The 19,319-nt window shown below is 42.0% G+C and overlaps 1 protein-coding gene across 2 annotated transcripts in view; it reads left to right on the top strand.

The window, feature by feature from the left end:
- Positions 1 to 19,319, top strand: part of FAM167A (family with sequence similarity 167 member A) — a 45,952-nt gene that overhangs the window by 8,546 nt on the left and 18,087 nt on the right. Inside the window, exon 1 of one of the 2 annotated variants that reach the window (XM_075200479.1) lies at positions 2,256 to 2,320. The exons of the other annotated variant lie outside the window; for it this stretch is intronic. The gene's annotated coding sequence lies outside the window, so the exon portion shown is untranslated. Of the gene's footprint in view, positions 1 to 2,255; positions 2,321 to 19,319 lie in introns of those variants that run through there. 2 annotated transcript variants of the gene reach the window in all.

Genomic DNA, 19,319 nt, shown 5'->3' with positions numbered 1-19,319 from the left:
CCTCCAACAAAACCAGTGTTTAAACTATAAAAAAAACATTCTGTACAGCAGAGATTAATCCACACAGGAGCCTTGAAGTTGAAAAACAATAAATTCAACATAAAAATGCTGAAAGTTGGTAAATCATACAGACGGAGATAGCACAGTATGAAATTACTATGAATGGTTTGTTATTAATCAAGTGTTCAACACAAACATTTGCAAAATTTCTTTGCAGAGAATTGCTTCAACAATTGCTTCACAAAATGATGTGTGTTGATTTTGCCTTGCTTAGTATGTGTACATTGTTTTTGTCAAGGTCAAGATATGTTTTCGCAACAGAAAGATCACACGTACAGATAACAGCTGATACTGAGGTGATTAGTCTACCTAAACATTTTCATAAAGAGGGTTTGAAGGTTCTGAATAAATCTCCTGGAATAACATACTGAAAAGTTGGCAAGCCTATGGGGCTCCTATGCTCGTGGGGCCCTTGGGCAACTGCCCATCGTGCCCATGCGTTAAGACAGCTCTGGTGTGTGCGTAGAGAAGTGGGTGCATGCATATGCGCTATGCAGATTTGATGGGACGGGTAAGGGGCATTCTAACATAGGCAGAGTACAGTACGTTCATGTTGACGCAATTGAGAACAGCTGCAGACCGGGACACAGATGCATACACGTCTGCCCAAAACCTATGAAGGACAAGTGCAAATAATGGACGATGACGGGGGCCAGTAATAGAGTACCGCCTCTGATTCTGAGTTTATGCACTTTCTGCTGATGCTGATAGGTGCTTCCTTTGTTGCAGCTGCAAATATTATGCCTTTCTGTGCCATATAAGCAATTTCTTTATTTTTTCATGTATGCAAGAGTTGTTGGGACTGCATTAGAGAGGTCTTTTAAGTTTTATTGATGCCTTATAGCAGATACGTATTTTGCAAACACAACAGATGGTTATAAACCTGGGCATAAGTGTATATGATGTGTGACTGGCGCAGACCAGCCGTATACACTACTGGTGCAGAAATGCGCATATCTTGTGATAGTTGCAGCTTTGCAGATGCCCGTAACTGCGTTTTATTTAGTTAACGCAATTTGCTCCTACGATTTGTGGTGCAGTTGGGGCTAGTTCTGCATCAGCCTCAATATGTGCCATGAGAAAACCCCCCAGGCTGCTATACCACCAGCCAGCATTGTTATAATCTGACATTGTTCCATGTATGTTCCCCATACCCTCCCATCTATATGGAACAGCAGGCTCTCCGATCACCAGGCCAGGCACTGTTTGCTGGAGCCCCGAGTATTTGTGGTGCTTAGACCCCTTCTTTCTCACCGACGGGCATTGAAGTTGCTGATATTGTTGTAACAAGGTGCGATGAGTCGTGTGTTCCAATATGTCTTTTTTTTGACCATTGTTGTGCTGTCAGTTGACTGTAGCTCATCGGTTACTCCGTACAACAGCCGTTTCAGCAGTCGTCTGTTCCCTGCCACACAGCTACAGTTAGCTGGATGTTATTAGGGTGCTGATCACCTGGGGCACATGGGCTGGAACTGCTCAGAACTGCACTGCTGTGCCCAGGGACCCAATATGTTCTTAAGAGGGCCCTGTGGACTACATTGGGCCGGGTCACTGGGCCACCTGCATTTCTTTTCTTACTAGGCTGCTGAGCTGAGTCTCACCCCCATTGCTAAAATTTGCCAGGCAGCCCCTGCATTGATGTTCCTGGTATACACAAGCTGGTATATCCAGTGCAGTTTGCATTTACCACGCTGTCACTTATTAAGCACTCAATTACATGAGACAGCCAGGTTTACCTAATTAACTGGCCGCTTAGTGTACTACACTAATGACATTAATAAAAACTGGTAATTTAAGGAACAGTTATGTGTTATAATGAATAACACCAGACCCTGAACTCTAGTTAATAGGAATATTTCAGGTTATACGTTATAAAAGCATAGACCCTGCCAGTCTATACCTTTATAAGCTAGATCCTCTTAATTAAAAAAAAAGAGGACACATTATCCCATATGTATTATAGAATAACCTTTACTATTTATTTATCATAATTACCTATAAGACCGTTTAGGTTTTATTAGAAATCCATAGCTCAGCAGCCTTTCTCTCACTTATCTCATTGCTTGAAATCTCCCCGGCTAATCTGTGCTTTAGATGTTAAGTCTCCTGCAATTTAGTCATTGAGGATGTGACAGCAGCGTTTAACACCACTTATTGACTTAGGAGTGGGCGTGGCCAGGGGCAGGAGGGGTTGTCAGAGACTTAAAGGACAGGCTGCTCTTACTGTGGAGATGGAAGCCGAGGGAGAGGGCAGCAAGAGGTAAGACTCCTTCCCTTATAGCAGTGTTTTATCCCTGGGACATATAACATAGGCTGCTGCATTGTGCAGCTCAGTGCTTGGTACCAGATGTGTTCAGTGCTATTTAGTAAAGTTTGAGCAATTGTTACTATGTTATTTTGATTTCTCTTTGCCTTGCATATAATCTATATTTTTCAGGCATTGCACAGCTAGACTAGAGCACTGTTCATTCAGATAGTCATCAGTAAACACATTCTGCAACATTATTATATGGATTCAGTGCTGGATTATGTGCAGAATGTACACTTATATTTATTTATTTTTTATCTTTCCAATTGACATTATTGTCTGTTTGGAAATCAAGTTGCAAAACACTGACATGCGTTTATCTCATGTTATTCTGCACAGAACTTCAGGTCCTGCTGTGAAGTTATTGCACAAGTTTACACTTTATTTATTGTTCTGTTAACTCTTTTCTGTCCCGAGTGCTGAAACAGACTCCTAAGGGACAATGTTATTTTCTGGATAAATGTGCTACGGGTTTTATGGAAGTGAAAGATTGCACTGTGTGATATTATTGTCCATTATAAGACCATAACTGAGATGTAGCTGCTAAAAAATATAAAAAAAAATGTATTCATATATATTAATTGGTTGACTGTGGTATGTGTGTGTATGTGTATGTGTATATATATATATATATATATATATATATATATATATATATATATATATATATATATATATATTTTAAAAAACAAGATACAGCAATTGGCGCTTGTAACAAATCACCAATAGTCCAGTATAAAGTCTATGTTCTTTTCAGTAGACACTTCCCATGTGCAGGTGGCTGCCAATCCTCTTAACCAAGCGGTGTAGCATGGAAATAACCTATAAAAGAAAGATGGAGGAGGAGGCGCACAATAGTGTAGTATATTGATATAATGTTGGGATCACACCAGAACCCACAGTAGAACCGGAAACACCAGTGGAGAGGAAACCAGGAAACGAAAACTGTCATATATCATCCAATATAAGATGTAGAATACAAGTTACAGCTTATTGTGAGTGAATTTGCAAAATTTCCATATATTAAACACCCAGGACACACTTATGTAGGTGTATGCGTACCAGATAGCAAAACTTTTAAGCTTTGTGTACGTAGATATCCTTCATCTGATCATAAACGGGTCACACGACTGGATACATAACTGTCAGCCAACATATGCAGTACTAGGAACAAGACAGTAGCACAGGCCACTTGCGTGGAGGGGAGATGTCTCCCGGTACACTCTTAGCTGTATAGCCCCAATATAGTGTGACACTCATGAATACAGGGAGAAGCCGGTAATTATACAGAGATGCACCTGTATTCATGAGTGTCATATCAGTATACTACACTATTGTGCGCCTCCTCCTCCATCTTTCTTTTATATATATATATATATATATATATATATATATATATATATATATATACATACACATACACACACATACATACATACATACATACATATATGTATACATACATACATACATACATACATGCATATATATATATATATATATATATATATGTATATGTATATACACAAACACACATATATATATATATATGTGTGTGTGTGTGTATATGTATATGTATATATAGCTTTATTGGCACGTTTGCTAGTGAGAAATATTTGCAGAAGCTGTATATATTGCTGGAGATTTAAAAATGTTTTACGGATAGATTTATCAAACATTCTAGAAGGGAAAAGTGGAGATGTTGCCATTAGCAACCAGTCAGATTCTAGCTATCATTTATCTACTACATTCTGAAAAGTAATCGCTTGAATCTGATTGGTTGCTATGGACAACACCTCCCCTTTTTCTTTATAGAAGGTTTGATAAATTTGCTCCTAAATGAACTAATGGCTCAAAGGAATATTCTAGCCATTCGCCAATATAAAATAAAACAGGTCACAGCAGAGATCCCCAGTTCCAATGAGCATTGGGAGCTGTGCACCTAGTCTGCGCTAATGGGGGTTGGTTGTGCAAGAAGCCCCTCCATAGTTGGAAAATCATTTTAAACTTCCTGTCTTTACATACTGAATTAGGTGCACTCTGTGTAATCTTCCTAAATACCCATCTTTAGAAAGGGAAATCCCAATATTGGACTCTTGTCCCTCTTTTCATCATCATCATCATCACCATTTATTTATATAGCGCCACTGATTCCGCAGCACTGTAGAGAGAACTCACTCACATCAGTCCCTGCCCCATTGGAGCTTACAGTCTAAATTCCCTAACATACACACATAGACAGACAGAGAGACTAGGGACAATTTTGATAGCAGCTAATTAACCTACTAGTAAGTTTTTGGAGTGTGGGAGGAAACCAGAGCACCCGGAGGAAACCCACGCAAACACGGGGAGAACATACAAACTCCTCATGGTCAGGAATTGAACTCATGACCCCAGTGCTGTGAGGCAGAAGTGCTAACCACTACGCCACCATGCTGCCCTTTTATGATATCTTGTCCCTATTTTTTGTGTCTGATATAAAAGTAAATATTAATAAACTCCTCAGTTGGTTCCAACAAGGGAGGCCCCTAAACGTATCATAACATTATTGTTATGATGCATCATTCCAGGTTGTGTTTAATCTGTGTGTAGGAAGCTGTTTTATGACAATTCTTTATACAGAAGGCTGCCGTTGTTTGTGATTGTCTGTGATTGCAATTTATAGAAACACCCTGTGTGGGCAGTAATTCTTTCACACTTTTCTTTGTCCCTATATAAAATGTTGGCAAACTTACACAACTTCATTGAGCAAAATATAGGTGTTGTGTTTGCACCTTAGCCCCTCGTGCAGAGAACAGGAAAGATATGTGTCATATTAATCCTGTAACTGAGAATTGTAATCATTTGTTCACTAATGGCTTCCGTTCGCCGCTGTAGCAAGTTACAATTTTTCCCTCCACCAGAAAAAAACAATACTTGCTGCACTCTATACAAAATTATATCTAGAATCTGACGGTTGCTATGGGCAACACCTCCACTTTTCCTTTTTCGAATGTTTGATAAATCTACCCTAAAGACTACGGGGTATATTTACTAAGCTGCAGGTTTGAAAAAGGGGGGGTGTTGCCTATAGCAACCAATTAGAGTCTAGTTAAAATTTATTTAGTACATTCTACAGAATGACAGCTAGAATCTGATTGGTTGCTATAGGCAACATCTCCACTTTTTCAAACCCACAGTTTAGTAAATCTAGCACTAAGAATCAAGACCAGCTGAGCAATATGTTCTCTTTGTCTTTGTCTTCCATTAGTAATTAGCCCTGGCTCTACCTGTCCCGAATACACCATTGTACCCCGATACAAAAACATGCAGATAGCTTACATAGCACCCAATAAAACTAGGGTTAGCTTGTGTGCATTTGTGTGATTGTAATAGGGAAACTAGATTGTAAGTTCCATTCAGGGACTGATATTAATGAAATAATATAATGTTGAGTAATAGATTAGCGTTATATCAATAACTTATAATTATTTAAAAGAATGTGTTGCCAGCAAAGCATTTGTGCAGGAGAACTATATGTTAGTACATTATTATCAGTATTTACTGCAACACCGTCCTAATTATGAGAAGCGCAGCTTTCTGAGCTGGGCTCCGTTACAATGGCCTTTTCCTTTGATGCTGACAGTAAATGGATTTGCCCTTGGTTGTAAGGCAATATAGTAACTGACTTTCTTATTGACGATCCAAATAAACATTATTAAATATTCATAATATCTATTTGGGAAGCACAGTGCCTTTTCTGAGTGAAAATTATTCGCTTAGCAATTGGGGTTTTTCATGCTCATCAATTATACGTTGCAATTTCACTAGATAGTTCTGGATTGGCTTTGCATCAAGTTACTAAAATACTAGATTCATCTGCAAGAACTCACCACCAGAGCTGTGGATCTTACGAATGTTTGGCTTATAGCCCAAGGATTAATTTTAGCTCAAATTTATAGGTCCACTTAACTCCAAACTTGAAACTTTCAGAGGTAAAGTAAGTCATACTTGCCAACTCTCCCTGAATGTCAGGGAGACTCCCTGAAATAGGGGTGATCTCCCTCACTCCCTGAAGAGTCTGCCATTCTCCCTGATGCTGAGCCAGTACAAGACGTGGTTGGCTTCCCCATCTGTGGCATGATGATACAGTTCAGAAATTGTGTCCTATGTCCATGTATTGATGCCTATGGAGGTGGCCATTTTCATGGAGACCAAGATTTAATCAAAGACTGACAGGTAAGACAACATGACTTCAGTAATGGAGACAGAAATGTAAAAGACACTTCAGTCTCTAGAGATTCATTAGCTGCTTTTCTTTAACGCATAGTTGCCTACTCTCCCGCATTTCTGGGAGAACTCCTGGGAGAGCAGGGCAACCTCTCAGTTCTCGCCCCCGGAATAGATAAGTGGTTGGGGGCGGGGCAGGGCTTAATGATGCAAATATTGCATCATCTTAGCCCCTCCACCTGCTGTGATTGGCCAAAATTGTGACAATCATTTAGGGGACGGTGCCAAAATGAGGTGATTCATCAAGCCCCGCCCCTGCACACCCACCACCCCCGGGATCTCCCTGAAGCCAACGAGGAAAAGTTGGCAAGTATGAAGTATGTTGGTTAGGTTACCCTGATATTCCGCTGCTATAGCTCCTCCCACATCTGTAGCATCCTGGTAGTATATGTTACTGTGACATAACTGGCCCACCCCTGTGTATAAATCCACCAATCCAGACTGTGTTTCCACACCCCTCAACTTTTTAAATTGGGGATTCAGGGAAAAATGAGAAGGGGGTGTGGTCAAATAAAGCGGGGGGTGTTCCAGTGCTACTGACACGCTTCACCACCCCCAACCGACCTCCCCCTAAAATGCAGTGCGTACCAGTAGAAGGTGCACGAAACACCTGTTGGCTCAACTTTTTGATCCACGAGACAAAGCATTCCCATTGGGACAAAAGAGCGGGGGCGCAGCCATCATTTTGGAACTGCCCCACCTAAATCAAGACAGCTGGGAGGTTTGGTCATTCTGCAAAGCAAGTCTGCAAAATTGTCACTCCTACTTTATCTGCACAATTAGAAAAAACCCTACTTCCCAATATGGCAGCCTGCTGCAGAGAAGTGAAAGTGCAGGTTGGAGATATTAGCTAAGCATAAACTCTCCAGTTATATTATGTATATTATCAGATCAGTAAAACGTAGCCTTTGCTATATATCAATGTCCTATAGTTTAATTGCACAGTACACCAATGAATGAATACTGATTGCTTTAATGCCTCAGCGATGTCGTTACTTCCTGATGACTTGTCAGGATTCCGTCTGACGTGCTCAGCACACCTTAGATCTCTCGCCACTGTGTGTTCATGTTGTGTCCACTTCTTAAAGCTGTAACTTGTTGCTAATAGTTCATGTAGGAATTTGGGGCATTTTTATTTCACTCCGCCAATGGGAATGGTCCCTACATTTATGAGAGGGTTTCTCACAGTCCCCAGTATAATAGCTGATTTTACAACAATGTTCTGTGCTCCTGGGACATTATTTACATGTTAATAGCCACAGCGAACACACTATAGCCATGGTGTACGAGAGTATTTCGCCCTGGGGTTATGGACAATAATAAAGCCAATCATCTACTTCTGCAGAGCTGAGATGTTTTATGTCTGTATGAATACATAGAGAAATTCTGCCAGCTTTGGAGTGCCTTTGTGAGGGTGGTATTGAGCCTTAGAAAACCCCGCTAGGGTTTAAATGTCTGCTTCATACTTTCCCAGACTAGGGACATATGAGCGCGGCAGCTGTACAGGGAAGTGGTGACAATGTGTCCTCTGTCTCTTGGCTTGTGTTATCATTTGTGTTGCCTACTGCCGGATCTGTTGTGATATTTATGGTAAACAGAGGGGATTTGTGGGTTTATTCACTTCTCTGGCATATGTGTCCCTTCTGTACATCATCTAACACTACGCCTACTGTGTATCCTGATTTCCCTGCTGTCTGGGCTATAATTACCGTATAGGAAAGCGAGATACAACCAAGGGAAGCGCTGTTCAGGGGCACCCTATACATTGTATTTTATGATCATTGTATTTACTTTGTTCCTTATTTATTACACTTATTTTTCAAAGTAATATTAAAGAGGGGCCTGTGGGGTCAAAGCACATGGGTATGTTTAGTACACATCACGAGGCAGGAAGGACTCTATCTAGGGCCCTGCCTACAGCGGAGGTCATGTACTAAGGGCAGCCGATGCTCAACGCAACAAGCCTTGGTTTTTTCGCCAATGCCCCCTGATGGTCGGTCCGGCACATTTCAGTATGAGCGCTTACTCTCTGCTCCTCCGCAAACTAGAAGTGCCCCTAGTTGTGCAGACAGACAGACCAGTCTAAAGTTCTCTGCAACTATCTCAGTTGTATGTCTAGGCCACTTCCACTGGCTTATTGCCCTATGATAAATATGGCCCGCGTTGTTGGTTATTTGCATAGCACATACTTGCCAACTCTACCGGAATGTCCGGGAGACTCCCGGATTCCGGGTAGGTCTCCCGGAGAGTATGGCACCCTCCCGCATCTTCCCACTTCCTAGTGGGCAGAATAAGATGCAAAATGCTGTTATTCTCATTTGGCCCCGTCCACCGGTGTAAAATGACGCGTTTGTGTCATTGCGTCACGGGGGTGGGGCCAAAATGGTGTAATTTTGCATAGCTCCACCCCTCAAAAGGCCCACCTCCCCAGGCAGCTCCCAAATGCCGACTTAAGAAGGTCGTCAACGCCATACCTTCAAGCAACAGTGTCAGTCACAAACTGTCATTCACAGAGCACATGCCCTTGTGTTTCTAACTCCCATTGTCCTATAGATTGTAAGCTTTCAAGCAGGGTTCTCTTACCTCTCTGTCTGTATGTATTACCCAGTATTGTATAATTAATGTTTGTTCCCAATTGTAAAGCGCTACGGAATTTGCTGGCGCTATATAAATAAATGATGATGATGATGATGACCTTAGAGAGGTGACAAAAAGAGTCTGTTTCATTTATGGTGTGGAAGTACGGTGTAAAAATGTAAGAAAAAAAAACTTACAAAAATAGGCCAAAAACTACTTAAACACGCCCACATCATTAATCACAAAATTACATACATACCTCTCAACAGGGCTGCTATCAGAAACTGTGGTTCCCAGTATTAATTAATCTGGCAGGGACCCCCCTCCTTATACATGTGCCCTCCTCCATCTTCGCCATACATGCGTCCCCACTCCCACATCACAGTACATGTTCCCCTCCCCCAAAGTAAATTTTCCACTCCCCCCCAATCACAGTAAATGTCCCCCCCCCCCACAATCGCAGTAAATTTGCCCCTCTTGCCCACCCCAATCACAGTTAATGTCCCCCTCTTCTATCTACCCCTCCCCTCAACCTATCACATGAATACCTAATTAACTTACCTTCTTCTCTGCGATGCTGCAGCTCCCGGTCACTGACAGACAGGGAGCGCAGCGCAGTCATGATGCCTTCCTAGCCTGCAGCAACGCGGAGAAGAAGGGGCAGCGCGGTCGGTCAGACTGAGGGACCCGGACAGTCCAGGGAGCCCGGACAGACGGAGCCCCTCACAGCTGTACTAGCCGTACCCCCCCCTGATGGCGGACAAGTGTCACTATAAAGACTTAAATATAGTTTGCGCTGAACCAACACAGTTTTCTATGTTCTCAAGTAATCTGCACCGATGGTGACGTGAAGTAAATGTTTAACATTTTATGTTATACACTGGTCTCCAGGGCACTCTATCACTGATGTGTAGGGATGACACTTAGGGGCAGATTCAGTCGCTGGCGGTGCGGCGCGTGGACATTGCGGCGCGCACATTGCCGGCATTTACAGTAGAAATCTCCACTCATTTTCCTTCGCATTATAGGGTGCGAGGAAAGATGAATGTAGATTTCTGTAAAATCTCTGCCGCAAAGTATCTCACAAACGTTCCGGAGACAATTCACGGCTAATTCAATCTCCCTCTTATTATAGTTGTACCTCTGTCAGAGAAGCAAGTTGGCAACTTCTCAAACTGTTCCTAATTACATACTTCCTAATGATTTGCTGAACATTTGTAAAGAAAATCTAATTTTTTTTCGAAATGTGGCGCATTTGAATAGCAGTGCACTAATCCTACGCTTATTGAATATGCAGTTCACTGAAATTACATGGAATTAAACCAAACATGCTCTACAGTTACATCACTTCCACTTGACACTAGAGATGGAAACTGGATGTCTCAGTGCCTGTAAAGACACGTTCGATGCAATTATGTTATTGTAGCAGATATTGCAATATTCGTTTTAAATAAAACTGTCAGTCAAAGCAATTTCATAGGGCTAAAATCCTGTAATGTCCCCGTCTAAACTAACAAGTTAATTACCACTGAGATCAAGGGAGTAACATCTCAATGGTAGAAATATGTCAACAGAAAGAACAAGAGGCGACACCTCAAAGAATTAAACAGGTTGTAATTTCTGTGGGGACAAGTCCTGATGTAAGAACTTCATATACTATATAAAGTGTATATCATACTTGCCAACTCTGCCGGAATGTCCGGGAGACTCACAAAATCCGGGTCGATACCCCGGACTCCCGGGAGAGCAGGCAAGTCTTCCACATCTGGCAAATACCTGGCCAAAATAATGAGATTAGCTGTGAATCGCGTCATTTTGACCCCGCTCCCCGCATCAAAACATAATTTGCAACATGGGCAGCGGGACCAAAATTACGTGATTGAACGCGCCACTTCCTACCCTCTAGTTACACCCCCTGTATGCTGTATATTCTGCTTTTTCCAATGGACAAGTGCAGGGGGTATGACTATGTATACCTCCTGATTTCAGCGGGGCAGTCCCGATTTTAGGGCTCTGACCCGTTCGGGGGCATGTTTGTCCCGTGGATGGGAATGTTGGGGGAATGGAGGTATATAACAGGCAGCCTAGCACTTAGGCGCCATCTAGGGGCGCGACCACACCCCGTTGTACCATGACCACGCCCCTTCTGTGGTGTGACCACGCCCCCTGGTCCACTGCTAGAAATATTTGGAGGTATGGATTATGCGACTCACTTCATCACAGCACAATTGTCATAATGACAATAATCCCGTTATCAAGGCCACACACTATTTACACGAAGGAGAGGCAGGATCCCGGAGATGGCCTCCTCTCCCTAGACTCTGCGAGTCTCCCGGATGGTCCAGAAGAGGAGAGAATTTAATGTGTGCCCAGGGATGCCAACATTTTGTGAGCTGAATCAAAATTCCTCAGAATGCAACCTATCAATTCACTAGGAAGGAACCAAGGACATCTCTGAGGCATGAATTCATGACTGAAATTTAATCGATAGCTGCATTCTCATTGGTATTGGTTATGCCCATAGAATGGCTGCTCCCACTGTGTGTACATACCTGGTACATTAAGAGACGGATTTAGACCTCCTGGGGCCCTAGGCAAGATACTGGTTTGGGTCCCCCTCCCTGAAAAAATTCATAGCACTAAAGTTTTTTAGCATAACATATACCCGGGCTGGCTGGCAGACTTTAGCCGGGGGGGGGGGGGCAAGCATATAGCACTGGCCCATAAGTAGTGGCCCATTTTTAAAGGGTGGTCTCACCGCCGGCCCTCTGGGGACCACTGGGCCCTAGGCAATTGCCTAGGTTGCCTAGTGGTAAATCCGGCCCTGGGTACATTAAAGACATAAAAAGTTATGCCTTGAAAATACCAAACAGTGTTACCGTTGCAGGTTGACTATCATGCGTAAATTGATTAAAATAATCAGTTTTGCCAAAATTTCCTTAGAGACAAGCGAAATTGTCAAAACTGTTCTGAAAATGTTCACCAGTGGAATTGGCAAATATCAACCACATGGCATATCATATTGAATTGACCAGTTTCCCAGCTGTAATCATTCTGGAAAACATGGATTCACAAATACTGTACAGAATATGTCCGCAATTTGTCAAAACAACAACAGAACTTGAACATTGCATCCCCAAAACTTCGCACTTCTGCAAAACGGGCTGCACCGCCGTAAAACGCAATTTGCGTGAAATTTCACTGTGATTTTGTTCATTTCTAGTATATAATTAAAATATTTCATTGCGCTGTCTTGACAGGCGCACACTTAGTCATACGGTTACCATTTTTTGGCCAAACCCAAAACCAGACAGATGTCCAAAAACTCGGTTAGAGATGGATACAACATCGGGAGAAAGTCAACACTTTGAACCCTGAGCTCCTCAGTCAGGAAATATGCAGGATGTCAACATTGTGGAGACCAGCCATTGCCACACTACTGTATTTAATGCTGCCTTTTTTCAGCCTCTGTTAATGCTGCATGCACGCAGGTAGTACTTTCTGCTCCAATGTATTTATTACCTTGTTGTATTTTTTATAATCCTACCTCAACCTTTGTTAAACCCACTTGTCTTTATCAGCAATGTTGGATTTGTTTAAAGCTAAACAGTTTATCCCATATCCATAAAAAAAGGCTGCGGTTAAGTTGATTCCGCATATTCCCGTCACACCCCAGAACTCATAACATAGACATAGACACTACGTCTATGCTACATAGTACAATAAAAACCGTTCAGTACATATTTTATGTTTTTTTTGTGGACTAGGCTAGCGCCCAATGGCCACTGAGGGGCCTGGATTACTCTAAAGCAGTGGTCAGGGAACAGGGGTAAATTACCCCACATGGGGTAAAAATGAAATTCCTGGGAGTAATGCTGCTGATTCACATGCTGTCAGTTGGATTGTAGACCCCTTTAAATGTAAAATTGCTGTTGTACCAGAAGAGCCTCAAGGGTTGGCAGAGGCACTTCTTGAGCTTCGATGCAATAATGAAGCACGTATTGCATTTGAAAACAAAGCAGATCTGTCAAATTTTTGGATGTCAACAGCTGTAAAGATATTCAAAATTGCACATGAGGAGGCAGTCAAAAAGTTGCGGCATTTTGCAACAACCTACTTTTGCGAACAAGGATTTTCCACTCTAACGAACATAATAACAAAGCAGAGAAATCGATCGGACGCTGAAGACTGTATCCAAATTGCTCTGACATCAAAATGCCCCAATATTGATGCTCTCGTATCAAAAATGAAGCAACATCATTTCTCCAAAGCCTGAAGTTTTGAAGTTGAAGCTTTCAAAGAAATTTTGAATAGATTCAATAAAATTTTGAATTCCAATAATTAATAATATATGATTTCCTTCCTTTCAAACCAAGGGGGTAACGTTGGCGTATTTAAATTAGAGATGAGCGGGCTCGGATATCTGAAATCCGAGCCCACCCGAACGTTGCCGATCCGAGCCGGATGCGAGACAGATCCGGGTATTCCCGCCAATTGCAAAACTGAAACCGAGGCTCTGAGTCATAATCCCGCTGTCGGATCTCGCGATACTCGGATCCTATAAATTCCCCGCTAGCCGCCGCCATCTTCACTCGGGCATTGATCGGGGTAGAGGGAGGTTGTGTTAGGTGGTCCTCTGTCCTGCTATATCTCGTGCTGTGCTGGGGAAATAACAATGCCCTTAGAAGGACACAGCCCAGCCCAGCACAGCACGAAAATTTTTAAAAAAAGTTATAAAAAAAAAAAATATTCAAAAACAATCCTGCAGTATAATTCCATTGGTACTGCAATATTACAAAGTTCACTGATTCTGCAGAATAGACTGGGAATTAGTGGAAATGATTGTTATTGAATGTTATTGAGGTTAATAATAGCGTAGGAGTGAAAATAAACCAAAAAACTTGATTTTAACTAGGGATGTGCATCGGCGACTTTTGAGGTCTCGTGTTTTGTGTTTTGGATCCGGATTTTCGTTATTTTTGGGGTTCGGATTTGTCTCGCAAAACACTTGACGAAAGGTCTCGGTTCGGATTTAAGGTTTTGGATTCGGATTTTTTTTGAAAAAAACATAAAAAGTTTAAAAATCAAGTTTTTGGGCTTATTTTCACTCCTAGGCTATTATTAACCTCAATAACATTCAATAACAAGCATTTCCACTAATTTACAGTGTATTCTGAACACCTCACAATATAGTTATTAGTCCAAAACGTTGCAACAAGGTATCTTTCTGGACTGCGTAGAGGAGTGGGTCACCACAATATATATTAAAAACCCTGAACTTTTATGAATCGCACCAATAAATGTACCTGGACTGCGTAGAGGAGTGGGTCACCACAATATATATTAAAAACCCTGAACTTTTATGAATCGCACCAATAAATGTACCTGGACTGCGTAGAGGAGTGGGTCACCACAATATATATTAAAAACCCTGAACTTTTATGAATCGCACCAATAAATGTACCTGGACTGCGTGGAGGAGTGGGTCACCACAATATATATTAAAAACCCTGAACTTTTATGAATCGCACCAATAAATGTACCTGGACTGCGTAGAGGAGTGGGTCACCACAATATATATTAAAAACCCTGAACTTTTATGAATCGCACCAATAAATGTACCTGGACTGCGTAGAGGAGTGGGTCACCACAATATATATTAAAAACCCTGAACTTTTATGAATCGCACCAATAAATGTACCTGGACTGCGTAGAGGAGTGGGTCACCACAATATATTAAAAACCCTGAACTTTTATGAATCGCACCAATAAATGTACCTGGACTGCGTAGAGGAGTGGGTCACCACAATATATATTAAAAACCCTGAACTTTTATGAATCGCACCAATAAATGTACCTGGACTGCGTAGAGGAGTGGGTCACCACAATATATATTAAAAACCCTGAACTTTTATGAATCGCACCAATAAATGTACCTGGACTGCGTAGAGGAGTGGGTCACCACAATATATATAAAAAGAAAACCATCAACTTGTTTGATTCGCACCAATAAATGTACCTGGACTGCGTAGAGGAGTGGGTCACCACAATATATTAAAAACCCTGAACTTTTATGAATCGCACCAATAAATGTACCTGGACTGCGTAGAGGAGTGGGTCACCACAATATATATTAAAAACCCTGAACTTTTATGAATCGCACCAATAAATGTACCTGGACTGCGTAGAGGAGTGGGTCACCACAATATATTAAAAACCCTGAACTTTTATGATTCGCACCAATAAATGTATCTGGACTGCGTAGAGGAGTGGGCACTGGGCACCACAATAAAATATATAAAAAACCTTCAACAGGTCTGCATTACACTACACATACGGCTGCTCCTCCATCCTCTCCATCATATACATGTTGGAGTTTTAGCGTGTGACAACCTCTTGTTTTTGATAATGTCAGTGCATTTTGAATATTTTTCAATTTGCCCCACACCACTGAATGTACTTTATCTATGATACGCATCTATCTATCTTGACTGCGTAGTGTGGTGGCCCCGGTACACAATTTGGTACCGAGGCCACAATATAATTAAAAAACCCTCCACGTGTCAGAATTCCACCAAACAAGTATCTGGACTGCGTAGTGGGGTGGCCCCGGTACCCAATTTGATACCGGGGCCACAATACCTCCTCCAAACATGGTACAGACAATTCGTCATTGAGATCCCATCAAGTATGTTAAAGACAGACAGGGTCCAAGTGTTATTGGTTGACTTTGTAAACCAAAAAACTGTCCCTGTTGCACATAGTCGTGCAATGAAGACTGACTTTTTCATTTAAAGGCACCATCTTTCAAGTGTAGTGTTTGTAAGTCTAAGTCATATTATACTTTTGGTAAAATTGGTTTATTTTGTTCCTCTTTATGGTAATTAGTAATAGAATTAAAGTATGAAATAGAATTAAAGTATGAAATAGAATTAAAGTATTAAATAGAATTAAAGTATGAAATAGAGTGGTATAGAGTTGTAGTGTGGTATAGATAGAGTGGTCCCCACAATATAATAATAAAACCCTCAACTGGTCTGAATTCCACCAAACAAGTATCTGGACTGCGTAGTGTGGTGGCCCCGGTACACAATTTGGTACCGAGGCCACAATATAATTAAAAAATTGGGCATCAACTGTCACCGTTGTTTAATATCTGATACACCTAAATATGGACTGCACAGTGGAGTGGCCCCGGTAGTAAATTTGGTACCGGGGACACAATACCTCCATCAACCCTCTAAATCCCACTCAACTGATGGCGGACACCGGGCGCACGTCTAACACCAACATTGCAGTTACAGCCGCAGTTATACGCTTTGCAATAGGGTGACTACTATCGTATTTTGTGGTCATGGCAAACGACTGTTGGACGGTCAATTGTTTTGTGAAAGACTTAGCGGTCTTACGACTTCCCCTCTGGGAAGATGACCGACTAACAGCAGCAACAGCAGCAGTGGCAGTAGTAGGCGTACCGCTGCAGGATTCCTCGGATGAATCCCGTATTGAGGAGGACTCAGTCTGGCTGCTGACTTGGGCTGCAGGACTGAATCTGATGGAGATTGTGGAGGAAGTTGACGAGGAGGGTGTTGCTGGTGTGTATCCAACTGGACCACGGGATTTAGGTGTCCCTGTACCGATGAGGGTCCTAGCCCCAGTTCCTGAACTAACCACTGAACTATGAAGGTTATTCAGGTGACGTATAAGGGAGGATGTTCCTAGGTGGGCAAGATCCTTACCCCTGCTTATTTGAGCTTTACATAAGCTACATATGGCCATACATTGGTTGTCTGGATTTGGATAAAATAACTCCAGACCGAAGAGGTGCATTTTTTGGTCTTCTGACCAGGCATGACGATGGGCTTTTTCATCCCATGGACATCAGCTGTTTCCCCCCCTGGTGCCTCATTTACAATAACCACATCACCATCCTCATCATCAAGTTCCTCCACAGCGCCAGCGACATCATCAATAGCCTCCTCCCGAGCCACCTCTTCCCGTACAGTGATGGGAAGGTCAGGCTTGACAACCACCAACATCCTTGGACTCGCCTTGTGGATTTGTGATAATTTCTCTTTAGAAGACAGAGTTGTTTGCTGTTTTGTTGCTGACAGCATAACTCTCTTCAATTTTTTGTAGGGGGGGGGAGGAGGAGGAGGGCTAAGATCCGTGGGTGAAGCTGAACCACTAGTCATGAACACGGGCCAGGGCCTAAGCCGTTCCTTGCCACTCCGTGTCGTAAATGGCATATTGGCAACTTTACGTTTCTCCTCAGATGATTTTAAGTTTCTCTTTTTGCTACTTTTTCTTAACTTGGGCTTTTTGGATTTTACATGCCCGGTACTACGAGATTGGGCATCGGGCTTGGAAGACGACGTTGATGGCATTTCATCGTCTATGTCATGACTAGTGGCAGCAGCTTCAGCATTAGGAGGAAGTGGGTCTTGATCTTTCCCTACTTTATCCTCCAAATTTTTGGTCTCCATTATATGTAGCACAAGATACTGCAGAATGTGTGAACTTGGTAATATTGCAGTACCAATGGACTTATACTGCTGGATTGGTTTTGCAAATTTGGTTATAATTATTATATATTTTTTTTTTTTTAAATTTTTTATTTTTTTTTACTTTTTTTTTATTTTTAAAAAACTTGGGAATAGTGGGGAAATAACTATGCCCTTAGAAGCACAGAGCACAGGACACAGCACCACTGGACTGAACAGGACACGGCACAGGACCCAGCAGCACTACGGAACTCAGCAGGACAGAGCACAGGACACAGCACCACTGGACTGATACTGCAGAATGTGTGAACTTTGTAATATTGCAGTACCAATGGACTTATACTGCTGGATTGGTTTTGCAAATTTGGTTATAATTATTATATTTATTTATTTTTTTTTTACTTTTTTATTTTTTTTTACTTTTTTTTATTTTTTAAAAACTTGGGAATAATGGGGAAATAACTATGCCCTTAGAAGCACAGAGCACAGGACACAGCACCACTGGACTGAACAGGACACGGCACAGGACCCAGCAGCACTACGGACCTCAGCAGGACAGAGCACAGGACACAGCACCACTGGACTGATACTGCAGAATGTGTGAACTTTGTAATATTGCAGTACCAATGGACTTATACTGCTGGATTGGTTTTGCAAATTTGGTTATAATTATTATATATTTTTTTTTTTTTTTTAATTTTTAATTTTTTTTTACTTTTTTTTAATTTTTTAAAAACTTGGGAATAATGGGGAAATAACTATGCCCTTAGAAGCACAGAGCACAGGACACAGCACCACTGGACTGAACAGGACACGGCACAGGACCCAGCAGCACTACGGAACTCAGCAGGACAGAGCACAGGACACAGCACCACTGGACTGATACTGCAGAATGTGTAAACTTTGTAATATTGCAGTACCACTGGACTTTTACTGCTGAATGTGTGAACTTGGTAATATTGCAGTACCAATGGGCTTATACTGCAGGATTGGTTGTGCAAATTTTGTGGTAATTAAAAAATATTAAAGTAGTTTTTGGTATTTTTTAAAAAAACTTTTTTTTATTTTTTTAAACACAGGGGAATATTGGGGAAATAACTATGCCCTTAGAAGCACAGAGCACAGGACACAGCACCACTGGACTGAACAGGACACAGCACAGGACCCAGCAGCACCACTGACCTCAGAAGGACAGAGCACAGCACACAGCACCACTGGACTGATACTGCAGAACACAGCACAGCACAGCACAGCACAGCACAGAACTAAACAGCACAGCACGAGATCTACCAGGACAGAGGACCACCTAACACACCCTCCCTCTACCCTGATCAATGCCCGAGTGAAGATGGCGGCGACTAGCGGGGAATTTATAGGATCCGAGTATCGCGAGATCCGACAACGGGATTATGAGTCAGAGCCTCAGTTTCACATTTGAATTTGGCGCCAATACCCGGATCTGTCTCGGATCCGACTCGGATCCGCAACGTTCGGGTGGGCTCGGATTTCATAAATCCGAGTGCGCTCATCCCTAATTTTAACACTTTTTATGTTTTTTTCAAAATAAATCCGAACCAAAACCTTTCGTCAGGTGTTTTGCG

The sequence above is a fragment of the Mixophyes fleayi genome, chromosome 3 (genome assembly GCF_038048845.1).
Source record: "Mixophyes fleayi isolate aMixFle1 chromosome 3, aMixFle1.hap1, whole genome shotgun sequence".
In the NCBI taxonomy this organism is placed as follows: Eukaryota; Metazoa; Chordata; class Amphibia; order Anura; family Limnodynastidae; genus Mixophyes; species Mixophyes fleayi.
The sequence above is the reverse complement of the archived record's forward strand: the minus strand, read 5'-3'. Positions and strand labels throughout refer to the sequence as shown.